Source organism: Rhea pennata, chromosome 29 (genome assembly GCF_028389875.1).
Source record: "Rhea pennata isolate bPtePen1 chromosome 29, bPtePen1.pri, whole genome shotgun sequence".
NCBI classification, from domain to species: domain Eukaryota; kingdom Metazoa; phylum Chordata; class Aves; order Rheiformes; family Rheidae; genus Rhea; species Rhea pennata.
Genome location: NC_084691.1, coordinates 193,188 through 216,124, shown reverse-complemented (window position 1 = coordinate 216,124; position 22,937 = coordinate 193,188).

Genomic DNA, 22,937 nt, shown 5'->3' with positions numbered 1-22,937 from the left:
TAAACATGCGGGAGCTCTTTCTTGGAAGGGAAAGCATGTTGCTTTGCATGGCAGAGTGAAATTGCAGTCATCCTGGCACCCAGGATACAGAGCAGAGAGTCTTGTCCAGATTTCAGTTTGACATGGTGAGGCTGAAGCCTTCTCCTTCCTCTGAAAAGTTGTCTTGTGGCTGGCCCAAGAGAGTGGCAGGGACAGGTAAAAGGCAGGCACGCTTTGCTGCCTGTGTAACTTGCTCCCTCTTGGGCCCTGGCTCCCCATGATACTACATTTGACGTGCCCAAACACAGAGTATTTTGGACCAGGGAGCAGTGCTAAATGGAAGTGCCAGGCAAGGCAGTGGGGTCGGGGGGAGTGGTGTCTCTCAGAGCCTGTGCCTGCAGAAGAGCTGGCCCCACTGCTTGCTGTGTCAAGAGGGAGCCTGGATCTGGGCATCGTGAGGATTTTTGTGGGCATGCTTTGTTGGTTTAATGCTGGGGGCATTTCAGCCTGGGGGTCTCTGTGCCTCTGTGGAAATGAACACGTGCATTTGAACCCAGGTGCTTGCCCTGCAGAAGTGCCATGTGCTGCAGAAGCAAGAGCCCAGCTGGTGAGCTTGGGGTGGAGACCAAACTGCCCCTGTGCTCACACCGCCTCCCGCTGCTGTGCGTTTGCAGTGTGCTCGCAGCCGCGCAAGGGAGCTCCTTGAGCAAGGTGGAGAAAGGCAGGAGGAAGGCAAGTGCGGAAGGCAGAGGCGCAGAATCGTCAGCAAAGCCAAAGCCGAAGCGAGAAAGGGCATCACTGAAGGCCACGAGAGAAATGGAAGAGGCTGAGAGGACCCAGGTACAGGAAGCGTTTTTAAACCTTGAGACAGGAAAAGCCTTTTTTCTACTCTGGGGGATCTGAGGCTCGAAGGTGCTTCGGGGACCTGTCCCAGGTGCCTTGAAAGGCATCTAGAGGAGGCCAAGAACCATCCGGAATGGGCTCTGTGGTCCAAGAGAAGTGCTAGTGTTAGTAAAGGGCCGTTGCGGGTCTGTTGGGTGTTAGGGAAGCAGGAAGTGAGGCCATGTGCAGTCCCGGTAAGGGTTAAACGTGAGGTCCGCCTGGCTCTTTAGGGTCATTCTGTGTGCTGTGCTGAAGCCCACAGCAGGGCTGCAGCCTTAGCTCCCGCTCAGCCCACAGCAATTCCTTCCCGTCCTTTGCTCTGCTATATGCGAGCTCTGTGCCTGAGTGAGAGGGTCTGTCTGGCAGTGGTGGTAGGCCTTGGTGAGGCTGGGACATGTCCTAAGGGCAACTGCAGCATCCCTGCCTGAGCAGGGGTTTCCGCTGCCTTGGGTGCCTGAGGCAGCAGCAGTCTTGGGGGCTGCTGAGGACCCAGCTCCTGCAGTCGCTGGCTGCTGTCGTGCAGGATGTTCAGTGTGTCCGAGTGAGGAGAGACCTAGCATGCAAATGCTGCTCTGATGCCAATGCAGATTCGGCGGATGTCACAGACGCTGACAAACCTGCGGCCTGACCTCCGCCTGCCGATGACCAGCCAGGATGAGAGGGCCGAGGATCCCCCTCGAGCGAGAAAGCCGAGCATTGAGGATGTGTACATCTACCACCTGGGGCCAGAGGAGGAGGAAACGGTGTTTGTTTACTTCTCCCACGTAGACAAGAAGAAAGAGCAGCAGTCCTCAGAAGAGACAGTCTGCGGAGTGAGTGTGTGTGATTGTGAGGGTGAGAGCGGAGCTCGGGAGGGCTTGTGAGGATTGTGTGCTCTGAGCTGCTGAGCCTGGCAGCAGGCCTTGCTTCTGGAGTTCTGCTCTGGCAATGGCCATTCTCTCTGCTTGTTGTTGATGTGAGGAGCGAGGCCCCGGTGGGGTAGTGGGGTCCGGTGGGGAGCAGCAAGAATGCACTGGTGACGCATGAGTTTCTCCCGGAGAGCACCTTGAGCTCCAGCGTTTCTGGATTGTCGCGCTGCTGCAAAGTGCTCCTGTGGGGAGTCTCTGGTGGGTGTTGTGGTGTGGGCAGCAGCAGTGCACAGTCGGAAGGTTGTCTGAGAATCTGTGTGCATGTGCAGGATTCGTCCACTTGCTGGATGATGGAGGAGTGGGAGATATATAAAGGAGAGTCATCTGCAAGCTACAAGGCCAGCGGCACCTGCCTGAAAAGGTACGTGTGGCCCAGGTGCAGCAAGGCCTGTGGCATTTGGATAGCGGTGCCCGCCTGCGGGGTGAGAAAGACACATTGCTGGGTGGTGGAGCTGTACTGGCCCAGGAGGCTCTGCTTTTGCTGGGCATGGGAACGACTCGGGTAGACCCTGTGGGCAAGCACCTCTCAGCATCCTCCAGCAAGTAGGAAAAACTTCTCTGGAGCTGTGGACTGTAAGTCCAGTTGGGAGTGTATGTGCACAGGGCCTTTGGGAGAGAGGAGGGCTCCATGCCGAGTGTAAGAGAGAGTGTGTGCCCGCTCTCGCAGGATGCTTTCCAAGCCAAGTGTGCGTGTGCTTCGAGCAGCAGCGAGCAGCCTAGTGCAGGAGGCAGAGAAGAGTCAGGTGGAAGAGGTGGGAGGAAGGAATGCTGCTGCGGAAGCGGAGTGCCTCAGGTGCGTATCTCCCCAAACGAGCGTGGCTTCCCTTTGTGCAGTGCCCTTGCTTGCCCGCCCGGCAGCACGGGGGAAGGAGGGTCTTTTGCGGAGAGGTGTGAGGGGACAGCGAGCAGCAGGCTTGCAAGTCTGTGTGCCTGGATGAGGTGGCCCTTCCACCAAAGGCTGAGTTGTTGGTGCCTCAGAGGAGGATTTCCACGTGGGCCAGGAGTGCTGGAGGAATGCCGAGTCAAAGGGACAGAGCAGTGGGCATTGCCAGTGTTTCAGGTTTCCTGAGTTCCCTAGAAACTTCTTCTTTGGACTACAGGCTGTTTTTATGCCTGGCACGCAAGAGTGCAGGGATGGGTAAATGGTAGGCATGCTTTTGTCCCTTGAGCACTTGCTGCATTCTTGCCCGAGAGTCGCCAGTGCAAAAGCATTCTCCATGCCTAAACCCGGAGGGTTAGGAGCATGGAGCTGTGGTGAATGCAACTGCCAGGGTGAGGGTGTGGGTTAATGGTGTCTTCCGCGGCCTGTGCTTGCAGAAGAGCTGGCTTCTGTCTGTGCTGCCTCAGGAGGGAGCCTGTATTTGGGCATCTGGAGCTTTCCTCTGGGCATGTCGTGTAGGCTTGCCGTTTCAGCTGGGGCGATGTCTGTCTCTGTGGGAGTGAATGCCTTTAGTTGAAGCCACGTCATTGTCGTGCAGAAGTGCCTTGTGCTGCAGAAGCAGGTGCCCAGCTTGTGAGCGTGGTCTGGAGAGCAAAGTCCCGCTCTGCTCACACCAGACCCCCGTGCTGTGTATTTTCAGTGTGCTCCCAGCCATCCGCGGGAGCTCCTCAAAGAAGCTGGAGAAAGGCAGGAGGAAGCCAAGTGCGGAAGGCAGGCTGCCAGCTGTGAGCCCTCCTAATAAAAGCCAAGAGAGGGCAGGGCAGGTACGTGATAGTGATTGAGGTGGTTCTTGTGCCACAGGGGCGTGTGGCAAAGCGCGGTTCTGCGGGCAGTGGGTAGAAAAGCCCTCTTCCTCAGAGTTCTTTCGAGCCCGCCGTGACCTTTCCAGGGGCTTGCTTGAAAAAGCGCAGGCTGAGCTGTCTTTTCTCTCTGCCTTTGCCGCTACTGTCTTCTCAGGAATCCCATTTGAAGCCCCTCTTTGGCCCTGCTCTGAGTGGAAAGGTACGTGCTGGGCCTTTCAGGAGAATGAAAGGAGAAACCTTCTGTTTCTCTCAGTGATCCCTTAGCTCCTTGGTCAGAAGAGAGCAGGCATTTTCTGTCTGGCCAGTACTAGCTTTTGTGCCTGAGACCGCTGAGAGGAGTGCTGAAGAGAAGGGGCCGAAGAGGGGGTGAGAAATTACCTTTGGGCCCTGGAAAGAAGCAGATGCCAAGAATGCTGCTTGCCGTGTCTTTTCTGTGGCCCTCCAGCCCACAGGCTTCCCGTCTGTTCTGCCGGAGCAAAGAGGTCTCTGGGAATGCTGGTCTGAGGCGGAGGAGAAGAAAGAAAGGGCAGCTCCGAAAGCAAAGGCAGAAGCGGAAGAGTCGGAGAGGACCCAGGTACAGGAAGCCTTTCTAAACGTTCAGCCAGGAAAGGCCTTTGCCGTACTGCAGGGGACCTGCGCCTTGAAGGTTCCCCAGGGATGCAGGGTTGGAGGTGCCTTGTTGCTGCCGAGGAGCGGGGCAGGGGCATCGTGACTTTGCTAAAATCTGAAGCCCCCGGGAGCTGCACCTTTCCCTTTCCCGTGGGTTTTGCTGAAAAGACAAGCAAGGCAAGTGAAGAGAAGGGAGCTCGTTTGAGGAATGTTGGAAGAGGAGCCCAGTATTTCCCCTGGAGGTCTTTTCCTGAAGAAAAGAGGCCTAAGAGGCAAAGGAGCACGAGGAATGGAGTGTGTGGTCCGAGAGAAGCGCCAGTGTTAGTAAAGGGCCGTTGGCGGTCTGTTGGGTGTTGGGGAAGCAGGAAGCTGAGCCCTGAGTGCTGAGGACTGCTGCTGCTGGTAAGGGCAGGGCTCACAGGGGGTGTTTAGGGTCATTCAGTGTGCTGTGCTGAAGCCCACAGCAGGGCTGCAGGCATAGCTGCTGTTGAGCCCACAGCAATTCCTTCCCCTCCTTTGCTCTGCTCTGTGCGAGCTCTGTGCCTGAGCAAGAGGGTTTGCCTGGCAGCGCTGGTGAGCCTTGGTGAGGCTGGGACATGCGCTGAGGGCTGCGTGGAGGCGGCTGTGGCCTTTCTCCAGTTACAACTGCAGCGTCCCTGACCGGGCAGGGGTTTCCGCTGCCTTGGGTGCCTGAGGCAGCAGCAGTCTTGGGGGCTGCTGAGGACCCTGCTCCTGCAGGCACCGGCTGCTCTCGTGCAGGATGTTCAGCGTGTCCGAGTGAGGGGAGACCTGTCATGCAAATGCTGCTCTGATGCTAATGCAGGTTCGGCGGATGTCACAGACGCTGACAAACCTGCGGCCTGACCTCTGCCTACCCTCGACCAGCCAGGATGAGAGGGCTGATGATCTTCCTCGAGCGAGAAAGCCAAGTGTGAAGGATGTGTACATCTACCACCTGGGGCCAGAGGAGGAGGAAACAGTGTTTGTTTACTTCTCCCACATAGACAAGCAGGAGAAGGAAGAGCAGCAGTCCTCAGAAGAGACGGTCTGCGGAGTGAGTGTATGTGATTGTGAGGGTGAAACTGGAGCTCAGGAGGGCGTGTGAGGCTTGTGTGCTCTGGGCTGCTGAGCCTGGCAGCAGGATTTCCTTTTGGAGTTCTGCTCTGGCAATGCAAATGCCTTTTGCTCATTCTTGATGTGAGGAAAGAGATCCTAGGGAACAGCAGAGGCCACTGGGGAGCTGCAGCATTTCCCTGGTGATGGACACATCAGTTTCTGCTGGAGGGGATGGGGGGAGGTTGCTTGCGCCGTATTGAGGTTGCTTTCTGCGTTGCAAAGAGCCCCTATGAGAAGTTGTCTGTGGGCTCTATTTGCCTACAGGGCTTAAAGGCTGAATACTGCAACTACTAGCTTAAGATTGCTGAGTGTCTGGTGCAAGTCAAGCAGCAGAAGAAATAGTGTGCTGCAGGAAGAATCAGCGCGGCTGGACCCCCATCACCAGTCTTTCTCTGGGATGAATGCAGTGCAGGTGTCCTGCTGTGCAAGTCGCTATTCCCTTTGGTCCTTTATGTTGTCAGGAGGGATCAGAGCTTGCGGGAGAAGTGCCACTGGGAAAGCGGAGTGTCACTGGCTGCTGTGTTGGTGCTTGTAGAGAGGCTCTGAGTGTGCTTGGAAGGGAGATTAAAAGCTTCCTTGACCTGTCTTGCAGGTTCAGCAGAGAAGTGAAAGGCAGGCAAGGGTTCGGTCAGGCTCCTGCCTCCCTGCAGCTGCGGAAGAGGAGCTCGGAGGGCAGCTTTGTGAAAAAAGAGCATGCTTTCAGGATGTCGTCAAGTACACCTTGTCATCAGATGAGGAAGAGATTGTGTATGTTTTCTTCTCCCGCATAGAGGAGGAGAAGAAGAGAAGAGCAGCTGAGAGGCGGGAGACACAGGAGAGGGAGTAAGTGTGTGCCAGCTCCAGGAGAAGCCTGGCAGTGTTGAGGGGCAGTGAGGGGCACCCCCAGAGGTGCCAGAATGCCAGGGCCAGGGCCACTGGTTTGAGTCAGGCCTTGATACTACACACCTCTCCGCAGCCTCGGTGCATTCAGCCTCAGTCTTGGCCGCAGCAGACTCAATCTCAGGCTGACCAAGAGCTGACCAAGGGCCTGGGGTAGAGCCAGGGCACTGGCTCACATCATAGTGAGCGTGGAAATGCTCTTCAGAAGCACATCCAGACACGCACGGCTGGAAATACTCTTGCTGTATTGCTCTCTCTTTCTCTGTGTGCATCACCCTTAGCATCTTCCTTTCTTGTTCTTTAGCTGTGAGGAGGAGAGTCACCTCCCCAGCCAGCAGGAGAGGCCCCAGTGACTGCCAGCCATCCCGGAACACACGCAGAACTTTGTTCCTGTGGATTAAAGCACCTCTCCAAATGGCTGTGACTGTTTCCTTGGCCTGTGAATGTCAGCGGGTCCAAGAAAGGAAAGATCAGGAGCATGGGCTTGAGTGTCCGTGCCTGGTCACAGGGCAGCTCTCTCCTGAGGTCATGCAGTAACTGTTTGTCTGCAGCTGTGCCCATGATGTGTCAGGGACCTCCTGCTCTCTGTGGGTGCCAGTCGGAGGAGTGGAGTCAGCCCTTTCATGACAGCACATCGCCTGCTGCAAGGGCATGCTGCCTTGTCAGGGAGGTGGGAAGAGCTCGTTTGGCCCTCGTGAGGCGGCAAGAGTTGAGCCAGGGCCTCTGTTTCCTGGGGCCAGTGCTGGTCGCCAGAGGGGAGCCCACTCAAGTATGGTGTGCCTGTTTGTTGCACTGAGGGCTTGGTTTTGGGGGTGTGAAGGGAATCCTGGGGATAGCAAGGGCTGGCATTGGAAGCTCACAACCGTGAGGGTGTGGCCAGGGTAGTCCCTGGCTGCCTTGGCTGTAGCGACCATGAATCAGTGGAGTATCAGACTCTGAGGGGAGTGTGGAAAGAGAGTAGCAGAGTCCAGAGTGGGCACCTTATGTGAGGAAACTTCCCCCTTGTCGGGGAACTGGTAGGGGGATGTCATGGAAGCAGGTCTGCAGGGCAAAGGATCAGGGGAAAACTGGCAGGTATGTGAGGACAGCACCTACTAAGCACAGGGACAACCCTGCTTGATATGCAGGCAAATGAGCAGCGGTAGGACGAGACTGGCTTGGCTGAGCCAGCACCTGCTGGTGGAAGTGCAGTGGAAAAAAAAGGGAGCACAGAGGAGGTGGAAGCAGGGAGAGGCTACAAGGGAGGTACTAGAGCGAGAAGTCCTGGCTGTGCAGGGATGGTGTCAAGAAGGCCAGAGTGCGGCTGGAGCTGAGCCTTGCAAGGGACGTCAAGGAGAACAGGAGCTTCCTGAGCCAAAGGAGTAGGCTGAGAAAGATAGAGGTACCTTGCTGCATGGGGTGGTTGACTTAAGGAGAGGAAAGCACATGCGGCCGAGCTACTCTGTGCCGCCTTAGCCTCAGCCTTCACCAAAAGGTCTCAGGGCCCCTGTGCTTGTGGAAGGTGTTGAAGGAGGAGGAGAGCAAGCAGTAGTGGCAGAGGATGGAGTCAGGGATCTTTGATCCGGCTGGGCAGGCTCTCCGACGCCCTGGAGGACCTCCCAGCGGCTGTCCTCTGGCCTGCCTGCTGCTGGCTTATCAGCTGGCAGAGTCAAGAGGCACCTGCCAGGGAAGGCAGCGGCCATGTGCTCTTTTCCTCCTGCTCACCCACCAGACTGGCCAGCCCAGCTGCAGCACCTTGCAGCCCCCGCAGGCCCTCTCTGCACAGAGGCAGAAGCCCTGCTCCTGCAAACCCACCAGCTGCTTTGCTCCTCTTGGCTGCTCTTGCTGCTGCTGAGCCCTGCTCTGCCATCAGGAGCTCAGCTACCACTGTCACCCAGGACATCCTGCTCGGTCACCAGTCTCAGCCTCTCTCCAGCTCACAAGTCAGGCTGAGGATCGAGCACACACTGGACTGTGAGTGCTGTCCTCTCCCTCCATGTTGTGCTCAGGGTGAATGAAGGACTCACCCTGCCATGGGCGGCTCTGGCAGAGCTGTCTGCACCTCAGGCACATGTCACAACAGCGCCCACGTCCCCACACAGGTGCTGGAGCAGGGACTCAGACGGCCTCTTTCACTGCCCCGTCGCGCTGTACCCCTTTCTTCTCCCTCTTCAGGAATTCAGAGAAGGACACGCACAACTACCCAGCACAGCTACACGCCCTTGCCTCTTCTGTCCTTCCCATCAGGGATGGGCATGGCACAACCATCTCAGCTCAGGTTCTCCGCGACACGTGTGCAACCTCCATAGTGCTCTTCAGCTTCTCTGGCCATCCCGCATGGTCCAGAAAGGATGTCCCACAGCAGCACGCATGTCCCAGCCACCAGCAGCTCTGCTGCCCCAGAGTCTGCTCTCCAGGGATGGACCTGCAGAGAATTTGCCTTTTGTAGTGACTGAGCTCAAGTGAGAGGAGGGAGCAGAGGAAGTGGCCAGCCATCCAAGCAAGGTTTGAGCCCATGTGCACAGTGCAGAAGGGGTGAGCAGGGCATCGCTGTAACCCTTTGGCCCCCTCTTTGCCCTGCTCTTCAGGTCAGTTGGTATTCTTCAACTTTGTGTGCAACAAATCCAGCTAGAGCACGTGCTCCTGGACTTTTGGCTCTGTTTTTGCACGCCAGGGCTGTGCAACAGTGAGAAGTCTGAACAACGCGTCCTGTGTTCTTGAAGGCAGTGCTGAGTTGCAGAGCCCCACACTCTCCCGTCGGGTGTGAGGAGGGGGAATGTTCCCTTTTCCCTCTGGGTTTCCCAGGTCAGTTCCTGGGGTCAGAAAAGAGCACTCCCTGGGAGAGTCCCAGCACATCAAGGGGCTGGTGCAGGCACGTCCATGAGATGCTTTGGGAAAGCTTGTGGCATTCTCTTGTGGCTCCTCATGGTTCCCTTTCTTCTCTCCTTTGGAGGGGGACACAGGGCAGAAGGCACAGCAGTCACTAAACCTGGATTTACTCTGTTTTAGCTGTAGTCAAGTGTGTGCCTTGTGCTCCGTGGTGATCCTAGCACTGCTGATCTCCTCCCCATTCCCTTCCTGGGTAACACTCTTCAGCAAGACCCAGCTCTGCACGCACACACGCATACACACACACACACGCGCACACACAGACACAAACACAGGTGTGACTGGGAAGGTCAATGACACCAGCCCTGCCAGCAACAACCCCTCTGTTCACAGCAGCCCAGGTTCAGGAGACAGCCCCCTCCCCGAGCAACTCAGCAGCCTGAAGCAGAGGCACAGGATTAGCGCAGCTTCCTCTGCACTGGTTCAAGGGGACCATGAGCAAAACCCAGGCTGCCGGGCAGCACAACTCCCCAGGCACCCCACCAAGAGGGCACCGTTTCTAGGTGGGCTCCAATCAGCCAGCTTCTGGTTAGCAGCTGAACACGCTGCACCACAGAAAGCCCTAGCAGGGGCCCTGCCGGGGCAGCTCTGGCATCAGGACAGTCAGGAATGGGACCAGTGCTGCAGGAATGGGAACGTCCCTGATCCCAGGCCTGGTGCCAGCCTCAGGGGAGGGCACGCTGCCCTTCAGCAGCTGCTGGGTGCTGGTGGGCAGAGCAGCGCAGGCGGAGGCCTGCTGCCCACCTCAGGGCTGTGGACAGCTCCCTGGCCAGGATGAGAGCCACCTGCCCCCGTGGCCCCTCTGCCGTGCACCCAGGCGGCACTTGGAGCTGTGGGCACATCACCCTGGAGGGGACATTTCCCTCAGCCCACTGCCTCCTGCTGCTGCTGCTGGTGACAAGTGTGACACACACAGCAGTGCTGCACAGGCTGGCAGAGGGGACTCAGGGAAGGGGTTTGTCCCTCTCCATCAACCCTCCCTGGGAGGGCCAGAGCATGCGAGCAGCAACCGCTACAAGACTCTCCTCCTGCCCCCTTCAGCTGCAGAGACAGTGAAGGGGCAGCACTCCATGGGGCAGCCCTGGCCCAGGAGCAGCGCCAGCTAAGAGGCAAGCCCAGCTTCCCCCATGGCAGCCCGCAGCCCAGCACGAGGCTCTGAACGCTGCTTTCTGCTGAAGCTCTCAGAGCACCAGCAGACAACAGGCCTGTGCTCGTCAGGGCCATGTCGTGGGAGGAGAGTGCCCCACACACCATGCCCCCTCCCGCAACAGTGACTCAGATCACCTCTGTGACTGCGGCCTGAGAGGCCATCAGCAGGCAAGCAGGCGGGTGGGCACTGTGAGCTCAGCGGGGGCAGCACAAAACCCCCTGCAGAAAGGAGAGCTCCTGAAGAGGGCGGAGGCAGAGGCAGGGAAAGGTGGCATGGCTGGCAGCTGCTTTGGGAGGTCACTTCTCTTGCAGCAACCTTTTGGGGTTGCAGGCAGGCAGGCACTGTAAGGTCATGAAGCGGGTGAGAAAACCTTCCCCATGGAGAGGAGAGCTCTGAGGGGAGGGGAGAGGCACAGGAAGGTAGTGGGGGATGACCCCAGAATGATGACCATGTCACTTCTTTTGCACAGTGGCAAGATCTGAGGATTTGAAATTATAACTCTGATACGGGAATGACAGTCACATTTATCATATACATAAAAATATAGAATATATATTATACTACATACCCCCAATATCTAAAATAACCTCCTCTCTATATACTATATTATACTACATGGCTCCGATCTCTAAGATAAGCAATTCTTGGAGGTGACAACATTCATCTGGAGAACACTCAACACCTGCCACTCTGCAGGCAGCATGGCTTTGTCCATTCTCCTCCTACATGCATGCAAAGCAGGACATCTCAGCAAAAACACTTTCACTTCAGTAATAAGAGCTTGCAAGCCCCTGAGGAAAAGCTGCACCTGAAAACAACTACTGGTCTAACAGGGCAAAGAGTAAAACACATTCCTCCCCAAGAGACACAAGCAGCAGACACATCACCCTTCCTGGGAAAGCTGCATGCATGACTACCTCTCTGAAGTGCTTGTACACCAAGGCATGCAGCATGGGGAATAAACAGGAAGAACCGGAGATGTGTGTGTGGTCGCAGGGCCATGATCTCGTTGCAATTTCAGAGGTACGGTGTGATAGCTCGCCTGACTGGAATGCTGTCATGGATGGCTATGTGCTTTTTAGGAAAGACAAGCCAGGAAGGCGAGGTAGTGGGGAGTTGCCCTTCATGTGAGAGAGCAACTGGAATGCATCGAGCTCTGCCTAGGGGTGGTGGAGGAGGAGGCAGTCGAGAGCTTATGGGTGAAGAACAAAGGGCAGGCTAGCATGGGGGACACTGCCGTGGGTGTCTACTGCAGGCCACCTGACCAGGAAGAGGAAGTCAGTGAGGCCTTCTACAGACAGCTGGAAGGAGCCTCACGATCACAGGCCCGGGTTCTCATGGGAGACTTCAACCAATAAGCACGATTGCAACCCTGGAGTTCAGGAGGGCAGACTTTGGGCTCTTCAGAGACCTACTTGGAGGAATCTCATGGGTTAAGGGCATAGAAGGAAGGAGGGTCCAGGAGAGCTGGCTAGTATTCAAGCATCACTTCCTCCAAGCTCAAGAGCAGTGCACCCCAAGGAGAAAGAAGTCCAGCAAAGGGGGCAGGAGACCTGCAGGGGTGAGCAAGGAGCTCCTGGCAAAACTCAAACAGAAGCAGAAAGTACAGAGAATGTGGAAGAGGGGACAGGCTACTTGGGAGACTTATAGGACTGCTGTCAGAGTGTGTAGAGATGTAGCAAGGAAGGCGAAGGCCCATTTGGAGTTGAGTGTGGCAAGGGATGTTAAGGACAACAGGGCGGGCTTCTTCAAATACATCAGTAGCAAGAGGAGGGCTAGTGAAAATGCGGGCCCACTACCAAATGGGGCGGGGGCCTGTTGTAGTTAGATTCCCGGGGCCAAACATCCGGTTTGGCCACCCAGCACAAACTCACACACAAACACTGTTCAGTAGCAAGCAGTTTATTAGTAGATACTTACAAACAGACCGACCCGATGGTAATCTCAAGAAGGAGATTCTGGAAGCCACAGAATCTATATGTATCCAACTGCTGTTCTTTCCCACGGATTTCCAAGACCTTGTTAGTTACTTATTTGTATGCCGCTTAACACAGCGGTATTGTTCTAGGCACTAAAAAGTTACAACACTAGACCATTCTCACCAAGTATCAGGTATTACAGATACAAAAGTTACAATACGGACCATTCCCATGAAGTATCAGGTAGTACGGATACAGGGCCCTGGTGACAAAGGCTACAGAGAAGGCAGAATTACCGAATGCCTTCTTTGCTAAAGTCTTCACTGCTAACGGCAGCCCTCAAGAGTCCCGGAGCCTGGAAGCAAAGGGAGAAAGTCTGGAGAAAGGAAGACTTTCCTTTGGTTGAGGAGGAGAGGATTAGAGATCTGGGCAAGCCTGACATTCACAAATGCATGGGCCCAACTAGCCTAACTAGAACAGGCTCTTGACACTGTCTCCCCTGACATCCTCCTAGAGAAGCTCAAGAAGCGTGGGTTAGATGAGTGGACAGTGAGGTGCATTGAGAACTGGCTGAAAGGCAGAACTCAGAGGGTCGTCATCAGTGCTGCGGAGCTGGAGGCCTGTGGCTATTGGAGTTTGCCAGGGCTCAGTACTGGGTCCCATCCTGATCAACTTCTTCATCAATGACCTGGACGAAGGGACAGAGTGGCTCCTCAGTAAGTTTGCAGATGATACCAAGGTGGGAGGAGTGGCTGCTACAGCTGAGGGCTGTGCTGCCATTCAGAGAGAGCTGGCCACGCTGGAGGGCTGGGCGGCGAGGAACCTCCTGAGGTTCAACAAGGGCAAGGGCAGAGTCCTGCACCTAGGGAATAATAACCCTCGGTACCAGTACAAGCTAGGGGCTAACCTTCTGGAGAGCAGCTCTGCAGAGAAGGACCTGGGAGTGCTGGTGGATGACAAATTGACCATGAGCCAGAAATGTGCCCTTGTGGCCAAGAAGGCCAATGGTATTCTGGGGTGTATTGGGAAGAGTGTTGCCAGCAAGTCGAGGGAGGTGATGCTGCCCCTCTCCTCAGCCCTGGGGAGGCCTCATCTCAAGTACTGTGTCCAGTTCTGCGTTCCCCAGTAGAAGAGAGACATGGAGCTGCTGGAGAGAGTCCAGCGTAGGGCTACAAAGGTGATCAGAGGGCTGGAGCGTCTGCCCTCTGAGGAACGTCTGCGAGAGCTGGGCCTCTTCAGCCTGGGGAAGAGAAGGCTGAGGGGGGATCTTATCAATGTGTATACTTATACATCCTCCCTTATACATCCTGGGGAGGGTGTCAAGGGGATGAGGCTAAACTCTTTTCAGCTGTCTCATGCGAAAGGACAAGAGGCAATGGGCAAAAAATGAACCACAGAAAGTTCTGCCAGAGTATGAGGAGGAATTTCTTCACTGTGAGAGTGACAGAGCCCTGGAACAGGTTGCCCAGAGAGGTTGCGGAGGCTTCTTCTCTGGAGATATTCAAAGCCCACTTTGATGCAACCCTGTCTAACATGCTTTAGGTGACCCTACTTGAGCAGGGAGGTTGCACTAGATGATCTCCAGAGGTCCTTTCCAACCTTACCGATTCTAGGATTCTATGATTCTGTGATTCTACGGAGACGGCTACAGCTTCCAGACAGCTCCCACGAGGAGAGGGCTGGAGCTTCAGTTAGGCTCCTGGCCAGGGCTGGAGGTGCCAGGGCAGACTGCTCAGGGGAAATGAGTCCTACTCAGTGCACGCCAGGCCCTGATGTTCCAGGCCACAGTTTCTGCAGTTCCCTCCTGCAGCCGCTCCAGTTTTGCAGTGCCTCCCTTGAACTGGCACGGTCACAACTGGACACAGGCGAGGCCTAGCAACTGTGGCGTGTCAGCTCACATTGCTCCATGTGCTCGCTCTACAGGAGCTGACGCAGCAAGCACACAGCTGCTGAGGCCAAGAAGGACAGCAGACCACTCTGTGCTCACGCTGACTGCCCCTCTTGTCTAGTCTTCCACTGCTGCCAGCAGGTGCAGAAGGCAAGAGCCAGCCAAGCCCTCCAGCAAAGCCAAACCCAAATCCTAACCCAAGCCTTGTGCAGACCACAGGAGAGTGGGACTGGGACTGCTGTGGCTTCACACTGGCTTAGGTACTTAGCGGGGGATGTTGTGTGTTTAGAAAATATGAGTGCATGGCACTCAACTCTGCAAAGATCCTTGGCAGCGTGTTCCCTGGAGCATTCCGACACTTCTTGGGGAACTTCCTTGAGCAGTGCAAGCTACTTGGTACTTCTACAATGCACTTGTCGTGTGTATAGTCAGGCAGGACTGCCTTTGGCCACACTGCCTGCATGCAGGCAGCTCCGCTGCCTTAGTAGTTACTATGTGGGTGAGGAGTGGGAAAGGCAGGACAGCCTCAAGCCCTCTGGGTCTCCCACCACCACTGAAGAAGGGAGAGAGTGGGCACACTCTTGCTGAGAGGCCTTCTTTCAACTCCTCTGCTCTGCCTGCTGCAATGTATTCCCTGCCTTGGCATGCTGCTCTCCCATGAAATGAGAACTTGCAGGCTATCCACTCAGCTGCAAAAGCTGCAGCTGCACTAGCTGGGGCTTTCGCTTGGAGTCCAAGGACCCTGCCCTGCCCCCAGAGCCAAAGACAGGGCCCATCTTTCAACGCTGCCAGAAAGGTCCTTTCCTCAGGAGAGATGCAAGCGGAACTAGCACTGCAGGAGCTGAGGGCTGAGGCAGGCTCACTGGCCCTGCAGAGACAAGGTGGCACATGCCTCTGCTACAGATCACAGGACCTGTGGAGGATCCTTTTCAAAGAGTCTCCTTCCTCCTTTACTCTGCAGAATGTTCTCAGAGCAAGCCGAGTGCCCTCAGACTTCCTGGATGCATAGCCATGCTTTGCAGAGACCCAGCGCCTCTCCTGCCTCTCTCTTCAGATGCTCACCACGCACATGCCCTATAGTCTGCCTCAAGAATCAAGCTCCAGGTGGGGCAAAAAAACATGAACGAGAGCTGCCACATCTTCTCTTTTTATTCCGGATTACAGAAACTCTCTTGTCTCGTGGCTCAGCTGTTAGTTCTGCCTTGTCATCACCCCATGAACCTGCACTCGATAAATGCACGTGTACCTGGGGTTCCCCCAGTTGCTCTGCACCTGGAATTCGATGTAGCGGAAGGCTCTGGGCAGCTGCTTCTGTAAAGGAAACGGAGGCAGCCATTGTTGCTCGGGTGGAAAGAGCGACAGCACAGCAAGGGCGCTTCCTCTGCCAGCCCCATCCCTGCTGGGGAACCAAACGCAGCCCTGGCAGAGGAGGCAGCCGTGCTTCCCCTGCCAGAGCCACAAGGCACAGGATGCTTTGGCTCATCCTCCACGCTCTGTCGTCCAAGCACTTGCAGGCAAACCTCAGTCTGCTGCTCGCGTCGTGCCCACACGCACTCCCGGTACCTTGAGGCGGAAGGTCTGAACAGCCTCCTGGTCCACCTCAAACACAAAGAGCCCCAGGAGAGTTTCTGCTGCTGCTTCCTCATCCACGCCCTCAAAGGCAAGCGACAAGGGGAGCACGTCACGCTCAAGCAGAGCTGAAGGAAAAGTGTCTGCTGAGGCGGAACTGGGCAACCCTGCCTCATGTGCCGCTCCTCTAGCAGGAGCCGAGAAGAGCTTAGTGTGGGTGTGGGTGAGGCTGCTCTGAGCAAGCGCTCCAAGACCCTTGGCCAGAGAGCATTCAGCAAGCCCGAGTGGCATACCACCACCGTGGGCCACCAGGCACCCCACGCAGGGATGCAGTGCTCTGCAGAAACCAGCCCACGCTTCTCTGGGAGAAGCCGCCAGGAGATACAAGGCTCCTTTGCAGCTTTTGGCCAGGGCCGCAGGGCCTCGTTCCCTCCCCGCCCTCCGCGGAGGTGCAAGGCAGAGACTTACGGAGACAGCAAAATCTTTGGGGGCGCTGCTGACTTCCCCGGAAGGAGAGACTGCCTTGGAGATGTGCTCCACGGTGACAGCCATTGGCCAGATCTCCTCAGTCAACCGAATGACCACTTGGCCCTCTGCTCCTTGGAAAGCCCAGCACTGTCCGGGGGAAGTAGGCAGCTGAAACCAGAAAGTAGCCTCCTTCAGTGGCAAGGCACTGCAAGAGCCCACAGAACTGGCGGCTTTGCGAGCAGCACAGGCCTGCCTTAGTCTCTTGGCTGACATTCTGCATGCAAAGGCACACCAGTGGGTGAAAGGGACAGGAGGGGACTGGTGAACTTGATTTCAGAAGATGGGCAGATGCTAACACTTTTACTTCAGTAATAACAGCTTGCAAGCCGCTGAGGAAAAGCTGCACCTGAAAACAACTACTGGTCTAACAGGGCAAAGAGTAAAACACATTCCTCCCCAAAAGACACAGGCACCACACACATCACAAAGCCATTCACAGCAGTCCCTGGCCCAGGAAGAATTGCACAGCTACTGGTGGGAAGCAGGTACCAGAAAGCAAGACAGACAATACAGCTCTGCCCCGTGAACTTCCTGACCTGCGCCTACGCACCAAACATGCAGAGAGCTGTAAGACTCCAGGCCCTGCCCCAGACACTTCACAGCAACAGAACTTCCCCTCCTCTTTCCTCTGGGCAAGACATCTGCAACTGTTGAGGGGCTTCACATGCCCGGCTCAGATGACACACTTGTCTCTGCAGACATAACCTGCTGAACTTGCACAGAAAATAAAAACACAGTTGCCTCTATTCAGGTGGTGTGGATTTTCCTAATGGAGAAGGGAGAACAGAGGGAGAAGCTTCCTCTGTGATGGTTTCCTGGCCCACTTGCCCTCTCAGCTGGTACACTAAGAAGAGCAGGAGATGCTGATGGGCTTTCTCTAACAGCTTAGCCTCCTTAGCACCACTTAGGGCCCCTGTGAAGAGGAGTTCCAGGTCCTTTTTCCAGTCAAAGCTGTGCTCTCATACACAGGACTCCAGGCTCTGCAGAACCACTCCAGATAAAAACAGCTCCAGGCATCTCTTTGACTTGTTTGCTTCCGGCAAGGGCTGCCTGTTGGAAACAAAACACAAAAAAGCATTCATTCATCTCCGTCTTTTAGGCCAACAGAAAATTGCTGCAGAAGCATCAAAGGACACTCAACGACTGGGCAAGACAGTGTCCGTGGATATTCTCTGCAGGGGAAGCAAAGCATCTGTCGGAGAAAAATCCCAAATCTTAACTTTACATGCGCAGTGACAGGCTGTGACCAATAATGCCGATTGGCAAAGGGACCCAACCAGTCAAAGGAGATGTCCATGAAACCACAAGCCCCTTGTTCAGCAGAGCTCAGAAGAAGTAAAGCAAACATCCCGAGAAAAGCAACAGGAAATCTGAGGATGGAATTTCGTTCGGCCCTTCTGTAGATTCATGGTGTCCTTAGAGCCCACAGAGCGGGGGTGCTTCTGGAAGAACAAACACCAGGAAGGTTATCTAAAGCTACTGCATCTGGCTGCGGAAGCTCCCAGGCCACAGCCTGCCAGAAGAAGAGGCTAAGGAAAAGAATCACTATATACGGCCCTGCTCCGATTCTCCCTCCGAGGCGGTACAAGTTCAACACTGTCCAAGAGAGCACCAGGCTGAAAAAAACTCCCGTTGAGCTCAGCAGCCCATCTGCTCTGCCAAGCTCTTGCTGTAACCGTCCTCACTACCTCTACATCAGTGGCAAAGACATCTAAGGATGCCAGGCCAGCTAGCGATTGGTGTTAGGCCACCTAACATACCTGGAAACGGCTGGTTCAAACACTTTGCTGCTGCCAAAACGGGAGCAGGCAGCTGCCTGAGAGAGCTCCAGTCTCAGCTTCTGTTCCCACGCTTCGGTGCTTGCTTGCTTACTACAGAGTTGCCTAGAAACACTTGTCACCCGCTCCAACTCACCTAGGTTCTTCAGTATTCTGAGTATTCTTGAGTATCTGAGGTGTGACTAACTGTGCGCAGCATCACCACACAAGACGTACAGGTGCTCTCGGGAATACTGTGCTTCTCAAGGCTGAAAATCAGAAGCTGCCCACGGACACGGCTGAGATCTGCAGCGGCAGGTCAGCAAAGACCTTTGGAAAGCAAACTCACACACACTCTCCAGGGGCAGCATCTTCCCCGGCTTGCCTTCCTCAAAGGCAGCAATGAGCCCTCTCGCCGTGGCCTGAAAAGACACAGCTCCAGGAGACAAAGTCCTCAGCACACTAACCTCTGCGCAGCAGGCAGCTGAAACAAGGCCTCTCAAGCCTCCGAAGCTAGAGCTTGGAAACTGCAATAGTCTTTCAGAGCACAGCATCACTGCCTTCCTCGGTTTGCTGCTCAGTTAGCCACAGCAGCCTGGTGTTTTGTCTCACAGTGCTTACTTTGAAGGGCAGCGTTCTTTCCACCTGTTTTCATGGCAGGGCTAACAGGTGCAAGAAGCAAGAGCACAAGCTGACAGAAGTCACCAGGACTAGTAAACACAAGAAAGCAGAGGAGCAATGAACACAAGGACAGCAAATGCCTCGTCTCCCACAGCAGGCTGCAGCCCTCGCAACAGCGAGCTTTCAGCCAACCACAGCAGGCATTCTGCGCACCAAGGCAGCTCAGACAGTAACCTGGAAGGTCTGGAAGGTGGTCAGCTTCCACGGCAACTGAACTGACAGTGCCACGGGAAACAGAGGTGACCACTCGGGAGTCCGACAATCGGATCTGCAACAGCATCTTCTGCTTGTGGAGGCTGCGTAAACCAAAAACACCCTTTCTCCTCAGGCCACAGCACTACTCTGCAGCCTTTAGGAAGACCTTCTTTTGCTAGCCCTTTCCAAGCCCAGTGCTAGCAAGCAAGCACAGCCTGACTAACAGGCAATGCAAAAACATCTTGATCATGCAGACAAGTGCGAGAAGGATATTCTGCACACACAATCAATAAACCAGCACGATTTCGGCATGGCTGCTTTCAAACTCTGCAACCACGTGCTACTGCTTCCACGCTTAAAGAGATGCAAGAAAGCCACAGAGGTGCTTTGCTTTGAACAAGCGTTAAGAAGCTCAGCAAAGACTCCCTAGATAGGCCTGCAGGTGAGACTCAGACTGATCATGCTCATTTCCACAGTAAGGCTTGTACTTCTCATCTCAGTCCTTATCACAACTGAAAGGCAAAAGATGCATCGTGTAGCTCACCAAATGCCTAAGAGGAGACTCAACACATGCTGCAACCTTGTACTGTGAGTCAACTAAGCTGATGCATGGTGGGCTTTGAAGTGTTACACTCAACAGGCAAGAGGGGAAGAATTCAAAGAGCGCAGTGCAGAGTGCTCAGAATGGCACAGCAACAAAAGACATGACAGCAGGAATCCTCCCTGAAAGTGCCATCTGCCGAAGAATGCTGCCCCTTCCCAGGGGAAAAACAACTGGCACAACAGCATTCTTCACTCAACAACATACATGGAAGAGGGCAAATATTTACGGCTGAATATACTCTATCATCTTTCCCTAAAACAGAAATGATAAACAACAGAAGCTTACCTCTGCACTGCCTTGCTTCACTGGTTTGTCCTGCTCATGGGACTCTTTAGTCCCTTCATGTCTGCAGGCTGTTCCGCTGCTCTCCAACGCCTGAGAGAAGCACAGAAAGACAGAACTCAGCTCTTGTCACTGCTGTCCCAGTCGATTCTGAGGAATCCACCTCCTAGCTACGAAAGGCTTTTTGCAGTGCTGCATCCGGCTACGACCTCTGTTGCCTGCATGAGCAGGGGAAAATATCCTGTCAGCACCTAGCACAATTCTTCCAGAGCAACAAGGTGAGGAGAGAAGGGAAAGCTGGGCTCCTTTCCCACTTTCTTCCCTCAACGCACAGCAGGAGCCCTTTCTTTCTCTGCAGCACTTTCACTACCTGGGACACAGGCAAGCCACCAGCACCTCCTCTGTCAAGCGCTTGGGCATCTACTGCGGAGGAATACTGCAAACCAGGTGTTATCCTGCAAGGCAAAACTTGGATGTTTCCAACCACCCTTGCACCCAAAGCACTGTTAGCTCACTCTGACTAAAGACCACCTCACTGAGTGACAAACACGTCTTGAAGACGTTCACTTGCATTCTAGAGGCTAGTCAGGAGGCGGATTATCCTCCGTTGGAAGGGAGCACGAGTAGAACCATGCAGACTCTGAAGACCAAGCAAACACACACACATTGCACTGCTTCCTACATGCATCCCTTCGCCTCCAAAAATAGCTATTTTTGTCACCAAGCATCCACCTTTGCAGAGGGGAGACCTACAATGGACACTCATGCTATCCCATGGTACTTTCGAGGCAGGCAATCCAGCAGGGTAACAGAGAGCCCAGCTGGTCCCAAAGATCACCGCCCTTCATAGCTGCACTGAAAGAGGGCAACGTGTTGAGAGAAAAAATTCAAGCCGACTTGTAAGGAGAAATAAATGTACAGAGCTCTATGCTTAGGCGTGCTAGTGCAGACAGCTAATCCTGACTGCCGGAGGAGAAAGTCTCAACTCCAACAAACAAGCCTGTGAAAGTTCATGAGAACTGAAGTAGGGCAGCTGCTAGCGGGTTCGTTCTGAGACTCCACACTGGCCCGTACTAGCCATTTTGCAACAACAGAGGCTGCTTCTGGCTCTCCAGCAGAGCTTCTCAGTTGCACCACAAGACAAGCTTTCCTCAAATAAATAGTAATGCAAACAATGCAACCAGGCTTGTCCAGAAAAGCTGCAAGTCACTTACTTCTTTTGGAAGCTCTGCCATCACAAAAAACAACCCACCAACAAAATTGCCAACAGTTACAAAGGAATTAGTTAAGAATTTTCTGTAACTCCACGATTAAGCTAAGGAAAAGGCACCCAAGGGGGCACCAGGGCTTTATCATCTCCCGTCCCTGCAAGCGGCCAGCCACTACAAAGCAATGGTCACTGCTGTGAGGTGAGAACACAGTTCAGCCTACACCACAGAAACCCACTGGCACACTAAAGCCTCTCTCATACACTTTCGAACGCACATTTTCCCTTTCACATGAACCTTACAAAGCCACTTCAGCCACAGCGATTTTTCTTTCTGCCTTTTTTTTCTTTCTTTCCAGGCACACCTTGCTGCCTCCCATAGCTTCCGACAGAGGCACAAGGAGCATAAGTGCTCTGGCTGATTTACATTTCCTCCACCTAAACATTTTAGGCTTTCCGCTCAAATGCACTGGCTGCTGCCCACGGCTAGAGGCACACAACCAGAACACAATGCCTGGACTACAGGTCACTCTACTGACATGAGATCCCTCCTGCTGGCAGCAGAAGTAGAGTAGCCTCTCACATTCACGCAGCACGGTAACATCAGGCCTAGGGCTAGCTCCCACGACACCTCCTCAGGCCACGGGACACACAGGTGGTCACAAAGAGAAAAGAACGGATGAAAAGCCACACAGTTGCAGTCACAAGGACTTAACAGAAGAGCCAGGGTTTTCCGCAATACATGACACCTACGAACAATAAGGCGTCTTCATTACTTGAACGATGGGTAACCCCTCCCTTTCTCCTCCTTGCGCCAGTCTGGCCACGCTCTTCCACCCAGGCCTCCATGGGCAGAACCTCCCACCAAAACACAGGAAGGCCTCTCTACCGGCAGCTACTGACACCGCTGCAGCATCTCAGCAGCACCCCACACACCTTGCCCACTCAGACACAGCTACTTCTCCCACCACCACCACATCTCTCCCCCCTTTCTCACAGGCCTTCCAGCAACACCCCTTCGAGCACCCAACGCTGCTTTCTCAGTGCTGCTAGCAACAATGGACTACCCAGGCTGAGATGTAAAGCTTGCCTCCTTCCTCAAGGAAAGCGACACGCTAAAGAGTACTGAGCCACTGAAGGTCCAAAGCTAACGAGTTCATCCTGACCTTCTGAAAGCTCCAGGAAAAGAAAAGTCTACGTCCGACAGGGAAGAAAGACAGAAAAGCAACTCACAAATACCCACTTTAATAAGGTCCTGCTAAAGCTCTGCTCCGGAGCTCGGTCTGCGCTGCACGCTTCCTCACTAGGCAGAAGGCAACAGTTGCTGGAACTATTTTGTCAAGTGATTCACAGCTGATGCAAAGAGTAAGAAACACTGTAAGTCTTCTTCAAGCTTTCTTCAACAAAATCTCGTCTTTGCAGCTCTTTGGCTCCCAGTCCCAGCCAGTAGCATCACTACTGGCTAGTCTCACAATGTGACCTTCGGGGCTAACAGCTTAACTACGCGGCCATGCTTGTAAGGAATAAGGTTATTGGGGTTGAGGAATATTGGAAACGTTGGGAAAGACAGGCCATAACCTGTCAATGCTCTGAAAACACTCGCCGTGCAAGGGCTTGCTCACATCCTTCCCCTTTGCCCGGTGAGGACAGTTCATCACTTGAAGCTGAAGAAAAAAACACTTAAATTTTCACAGTTAATCACGAACTGAAAGCTGCACTGCCCCGCCACACTACAACACCAGCTCCTGCCTGTCTACTTTCCCCACCAGTTGCCCACGCACACCCAGAGCGTTTCTGCTTTCCACCAGGCCAGAGCATTCAGCGGCAGAAGCAGCAAAGAAAGCAGCTGCTCTGTTCCGCTCACTCCTCCACGGCTGCCTGCGGTGCCACCAGTGCTGCAGCTCTCACACCTCAGGCCTTCTCGGCCCCTGACAGGCCGCAGCGCAGCCAAAAACCCCCTCTGTGTCCCTGGGATGCTCACAGGCAGCAGCCGCCACAGCCCAGCACAGAGCTTTCTCACCCGCCCCTCCCCTCCTGTCCCCTCCCCTCCCCGAGTCTCGCCCAGGCCCCAGAGCAGAGCGGGGCCCTGCGGCAGCAGCGCCCGGCAGCAGCGTTTCCCCGCGGACGCTGCCCTTCAGCACAAGTGCCGCAGCCCAGGGCCAGCGCGGGCGCC